A 6,559-nucleotide genomic window follows, 5' to 3' on the forward strand; every position below is an offset into this window, starting at 1 on the left:
AATTGGAATTTTAAAGTGCTCCTCTGCGTACCAGCCCAAACCACCTCGTGGTGCCCACCCCTGGAGCACAGATCTCTCCGCTTCCTTCTGCAGCGAAGATGCCCGGGCTCCAGGAGGGCTGCCCACAGCCAAGGCCTAACATAATTGCTCCAGGTTCTGAGAAGAGGCCAGGTCTCAGGGTTGGGGAACAGTGAGGGGTGGCAAAAAGAATGTTGGTTTCAGAATTGCAGAGTCCCAATCATTACTTTGGAACTTACCAGGTGAGCAACCTTGAGCCTCAGAACCTCTCCAAGCCTCAGTTTCCTCGTGCCTGCTCTGAAGATCAGCTGCTGTACGTACACAGAGCACATCTCACAGGGCTGGCCCCTTAAGAGTACTTGGTCTCTAGTCAGTCTCTTTTTCTCTCTCCACTCGGCCCAAAGGAACAGAATGCATTCCTGCCTCAGGACCTTTGCACATGCTGTTCCTACTGCATGAACTGCTGCGTGAAGACAGGAAGCTGAGGCTTATGGAGCCCACACCTCTGTGTCAGTTGTAGTCGAGGGGCCCAATCTAAGGTCATGCTATGGAAGGTGACATGCCTGGCCTGGGACAGTCCTGCACACAGCAGGCACTCAGCCCACACTGCAGACTTGCCAGCCCATGTGGTCTACCCCCAGGAGCAGCACGGCCCTGGAGTAGAAGCTGGGCCCTGGCACCATCCAGCTCCCTGCCCAGCATCACTGTTGCCCACAGTGGAGACTGTATTTTAAGATGGTGCCTCCGCTTGAGACCCGAAGCCCACAGACTACTGGAGCTATTGCTATTCCCTCCAAGACGCCCCCTCTGTTTCCAGCTTCAGAACCCAACTGAGACTCCTGCAGAGACAGCAAGACAAGGAACAGGACGCAGAGGTCTCAGGAAGAGCGAGAGGCTGTTTAAGAAAACAAAGGAGGACACAGCAGAGAGGAGCAAGGAGACGGCCAGCGGGGGACAGTGGGGTAAGTGCAGGAATGGCTCGGGTGGAGCCCCTGAAGTCAGCAGCAAAGATTATTACACTCATTGTTATAGCTCATAACGAATCCTAGTGAACAGTAAAACAGGTACTCAGTTAAGGTGTTCTGATGACGGCATGACAGGGAAACTGAGGCACAAAGAGGTAGGCTCTGCCGGGCTCAGTGGACGCTGGAGTGGATGACCTCCTTGCTGAGTGTCACCAGAGAGGGCTAAAGAGGAGATGTAGGTGGGTGCTGTGTTCACTTAAAGCCACGCTGTCCCCTGGTGCCGAGCTTCTCTTACGTGGGAGCAGAACTTTACAGTTTAGGAAGCCCTTTCACAGCCCCTTTAAAGTGCCGCCCTGGGGCAGGCAGGGCAGGGACTGCTGGCCCCACCTGAGAGCTGAGGACCCCAGGGAGGGAGGGGGATGGGGCGAGCTCCAGCGCACCCGTTCTGTGTGCCAGGGAGCCTGCTGCCTGCTGGACCGACGACCTTGACGCCTTTCCCCGTCCCAGGTGGCCGCTCCCATCTCCATGTCCCATCCTGGGGGCCTGGGGTTCACGGAGGTTGCCCGCCGGAGGTCCCATGGCTGAGTCTGCCTGACAAACAAGAATGAGAGGGGTGGGGGTCTGCGTTTCCATTGACGTCTCGGCTTCACCACCTCCGCCTGCAAGACCTTGACCACGTTACTTAACCTCTTTGACTCTTGGGTTTCCAATCTGTAAAATGGGACTATTATGCGATGACTTGGGTCCTCCCTGCCCCCCAAATTCAACCATTGAAGTTGAATTCCCCCAGGACCTCCGAATGTGACTGTGTTTGGCGATAGGGTCTTTAAGGAGGTAATTAGTTAAAATGATGTCATTAGGGTGGGTCGTAATTAATCCAAGGTGGCTGGTAGTCCTTATAAGGAAAGGAAATTAGGACATAGACAGGAACAGAGGGAGGACCGCATGAAGACAGAGAGACAATGAGCAACTACAAGTCAAGGAGCGAGGCCTCAGAAGAAACCAACCCTACCGACGCCTCGGTCTCAGACTTCAAGGCTCCAGAATTGTAAGATAATAAGTTTCTGTTGTCTGAGCGCCCCAGTCTGTGGTACTTTGTTCGGCGGCCCCAGGAAACTAACACAGGGACCAGTGCAGTATCCATGCTGCATGGATGTTGCAAAGATTAAAGGGGCTTTTCTCGGGAGAGCATATGGCCCAAAGCCGGCACACAGTAAGCGCTCAATAAATGCCAGAGCGTCTTGGTTCCATTTAGGAATTCCTTCGCTTAATCTGGCTGACTCAGTCCGTTTCGCTGTTATTTTCCAATGGGCTCTTACAGTTTTCCACGACGTCACGCGGCCTGAAACGCAACGGTTCCCAGCCACCAGTGCCACCTGGTCCACTAAACAGGCTGCACTCCTTCCTGCCTTATGGCTAAATTTGCAGGCAAATGACAGTTCTGCAGCTGAGCCCAGAGCCTTGGGTTTTCTTGTCCCTTCAAACTCTGTCTCTTGACTTCACCAGAAGGTCACCTGGCTGCTAGGCTGCATTCCACGATGGATGCGGGATGCACATCTGTAGGGCCTGCCATCCGCTTGTCCTTCTGTCTCTTTCTCTAGTCTTAAAACCATGCACTCATCCTGCCCGCTGCCAGGGGACAAAGGAAGCTGTGCAGTGCACGGCTTTTATCTGCACGCTGGGATGAGAGACAGTCTGAAAAACGACCGGAGAGCAACTGGTTAGAGACCAGGTCCACAAACCGTGGCTCTATGCCAGGCCAGAAGTGTAACAGGAGCACAAACACCACACAGAGTCCGGAGGGGCTAGTGGTTACAAACTAACACGCAGACATCGAGGAAACTGAGTTCGATCCTGTTTCTCCTGGGTCTGAAAAGTTAGACTTAATTCCTAAAGTGAGCCTGTTTTCCTTTCAGATTTCTCCTGGACTCTCTTGTATTCAAGCAGGAGTAGTGGGACCAGCGAGGGGCAAAATTGTGAAACGGTCGCTTGTTTTTTGCTTTTTTTTTTTTGTAGGGATAGATTGGCCCTGAGCTAACATCTGTTGCCAATCGTGCTCTTTTTTTTTTTCTCCCCAAAGCCCCAGTGCATGGTTGTATATCCTAGTTGTGAGTCCTTCTAGTTCTTCCATGTGAGCCACCACCACAGCGCGGCAACTGACAGACGGGTGGTGAGGTTCCACGACCGGCAAATGAACCTGGGTTGCTGAAGCGGTGAGAGCACCGAACTCTAACCACTGGGCCATCAGGGCTGCCTTAGCGGCTTGTTTCTTGAGGTGCAGGTGACTGGGGCTACGCAAGAGGAAGTCCCTCAAACCCTCAGGAAGAGAAGTGGTGCGTTGGCTCTGGGTGCTGGGCAGAGTGGAGGCTCAGTAAATATTTGTTGAATTCTCTTAAATCCTCGTCTTTAGCAGGCCAGCATGGGAGTCCTGGTGTCTGGCCTCCTGTACCTCCTCTTCCTGGAATTACACTTGGGAGTAGCTTCCCCAAGGCGTAGACAGCGACGCCTTCCTTGAAAAAAGTGGCATGACTTCAAGTAGCACTTCTTACACTGTGAGATCCTGGGGGTCTTGTTATAAATGCAGACTCAGATTCAGGCCATCTGGGGCCCGGCCTGAGACTCTGCACTTCTAACAAACATCTAAGTGATGTAGCTGCTGCTGGTCCAGGGCCCACACCAAGGGTTTCCTGAAATGACCTGTATTCTTCCTGGCTCTCCTACAAGCCAGCTGTGTGGCCTTAGGTGGTCTCAGAGCCTCTCTGGGCTTCAGTTCTCCAGCTGGATATCATATAGATCAACAAACATATATGAACAGCTTACTACATGTCAGGCCACCCTGGGTGCTTGCTATAAAAACAAAGATGAATGAACCACAAGCCCAGCCCGTGACGGGCTTGCAGCCTGGGGGGCTTAAAGGTCCAATGATAATATTCAAGGACCTTTGGGATTCTAAACTTTCAAGGCTCTCCTGGCAGAAACAGGGTTAAAAGATCTTCGTCTCCCAGAAAACATCTTTCCAAACACTATGACGAGGATCCCCTCAAACTACTCTTCTCAGAATCAGGGAGTATTCAATCCAGAAGTAACCACAAGAGAAATTCAGCCCAAACTCTCTCTCACCATTTAACAGACGGGGGCAACCAGAGATCGGCGGCCACGAGTGCTGGGTCCACGGCAAATGACTGGTTTTCCAGCTACGCTTTCGAAGGTAGGACTGTCCAACAGAAATAAAACGTGAGCCACAAAATTTTAAACATGTTATTTTAAATTTTGCAGTGGCCACATCGAAAAGCTTCAAAAGAAACAGGTGATACTCATTTGAATCCTACGTTTACCTAACATGTTAAAAATATTCCCATTTCAACGTGTGATCGATACAATGAAATTATTAATGAGATAGTCCATATTCCTTTTTATTGCACCAAGACTTCGGGGTCCAGTATAAGTACATCACAGCACTTCTCGTTCACACTAGCCACATCTCTACTGCTCAGCGGCCTCATGTGACCAGGGGCTGCCATGTTGGATGGTGAAGATCTGAGTTGTATTATCCTGTCCGCACCCAATCTCACAAACACAGACCGCCAGGACCAATTCTCCATTGGTCAGTAGCGTCATCCCCACGATCAGTGATGGGTTTTTATAGACCCGCGACCAGGAAATTAATCTGCCAACTGGACGTGTAATTTTCTGGGGCCAAGTTAAATACCATTCCATTTCTGGGAGGAACCTTAAATGTGGCCTCGTCTAACTTGACATGTGACTTCACTGAACACTGGAAGAGGCCGCATAGCCTTCTGCGGGTCCTGGGGATGGCGGGCTGGGAGGGAACCCACATTTCCACACTTTTGTGCGTGAAGTGCTTATAACACAGTGCCAGCCACCTAGTAAGTGCCCGAGACATCTCAGCCACCTTCTTTCCCTTTTCCTCTTTCACTTTTGTACCAAACCAGTCTGTCCCCAGAGAAATGGCTGCATTCAAGGGAGATCCAATTCACAGCACATTTCAGAGGAAGAAAGATTGTTTCCAGCTCGCCTGGTCGGTGCACCTCCCTAGGTGACGTCGGTTACATAAGCAGCAGGATGACATGCCTAACTGATGGATGTCTGCAGCACACCCATTTCAGCCAGGAAAGCCACACTGGCTTTCCCCAGGAGAAGGGCGGCGAGGAACTGAGGTGCAGAGATGCAGACATGACTCTTGCCATCTGACCGGTAGGGCCAGTTCTCGGCTGTGATACCCAAAATGCTTTCGACTGCAGCACAATCTCAAGAAAAACCAGTTTCGGGAGGACCACACCTAGGATCATATGATGCAATCTGATATTAGCGTCTTCTTGCATCAGGCGTTCTGACGCACGTGGCTTTCACGCTGGCAAAAAGCTTTATGATGGGGAAGGACAAAAAAAGAGAAAGACTCGCTGGCTGAAATCTAAAGGTGCTGTTGGTAGGGCTCCTAATGGGCCACACAGGGCGTTTGGAGGATAAACAGTGAACCAACCGCCGCAGCCTGACGAGCACCAGCACGCCATTTCTTGAAGGGGACTTGATGTCATATTTAGGCGAGATTCTTTTCTGGTTGGTTCTACTTATGTTTTATATCAAAGCATTGAGGTTTAATCTCCTAAATCTTTTTTAATATCAGTCTATTAAGAAGCTTTCAAAGGCTGCTTCTGTTCCCTCTCTTGACCTTTCTGAAGACCTCCGAAATGTACCAGATGATTTCTCAGTCTCCACATTCCTTCACAGAAGCACTCCTGGTTCCTTGGACATGCAGACTTCCGACTTTGATCAAATTCTCTAGATTTGGGGGCTGGCCCGGTGGCGCAGCGGTTAAGTTCGCACATTCCACTTCGGCGGCTCAGGGTTCGCTGGTTCAGATCCTGGGTGCAGACATGGCACCGCTTGGCAAGCCATGCTGTGGTAGGCGTCCCACATATAAAGTAGAGGAAGATGGGCACGGATATTAGCTCAGGGCCAGTCTTCCTCAGCAAAAAGAGGAGGATTGGCAGCAGTTGTTAGCTCAGGGCTGATCTTCCTCAAAGAAAAAAAAAAAATCTTTGGTAGACCAAGTGATATTGAGTTCACAATGTAGCAGAGGAGACCAGTAGCTCACCTCCCTCCCAGGATGAGCCAGCAAGATCTTCTAGCAAAAATCACTCCTTGCCACAACTAGAAGTTCCTACAACTAAAAATACACAACTGGAGGGATTTGGGGAGGAAAAGCAAAAAAAAAAAAAAAAAAAAAAGATTGGCAAGTTGTTAGCTCAGGTGCCAATCTTTACAAAGAAAACAAAAAAATCACTCCTTGATATGGCTTACCAGGCTCGACAAGAGATGGTCCTTGTCTACTCCCTCGGCTCTAGCCACCTTGCTCTTCTCGCCCAGCCCCTTAGGACACTCAAGATCCCTGGACTCCTGCGTGTGCTCTTCCCTCCACCCGCCCTGGGATAGCCTTCCCACCCCTGTTCATCTGGTGAGTCTTATCCATCTGTAAGCCACTCAGCTTACCTTTCCACAGGGATGCCTTCCTTCTTCCCTGACCCCGAATAGGATGGATTCCCTTGCCATAATGG

This window comes from Equus caballus, chromosome 2 (assembly GCF_041296265.1).
Source record: "Equus caballus isolate H_3958 breed thoroughbred chromosome 2, TB-T2T, whole genome shotgun sequence".
In the NCBI taxonomy this organism is placed as follows: Eukaryota; Metazoa; Chordata; class Mammalia; order Perissodactyla; family Equidae; genus Equus; species Equus caballus.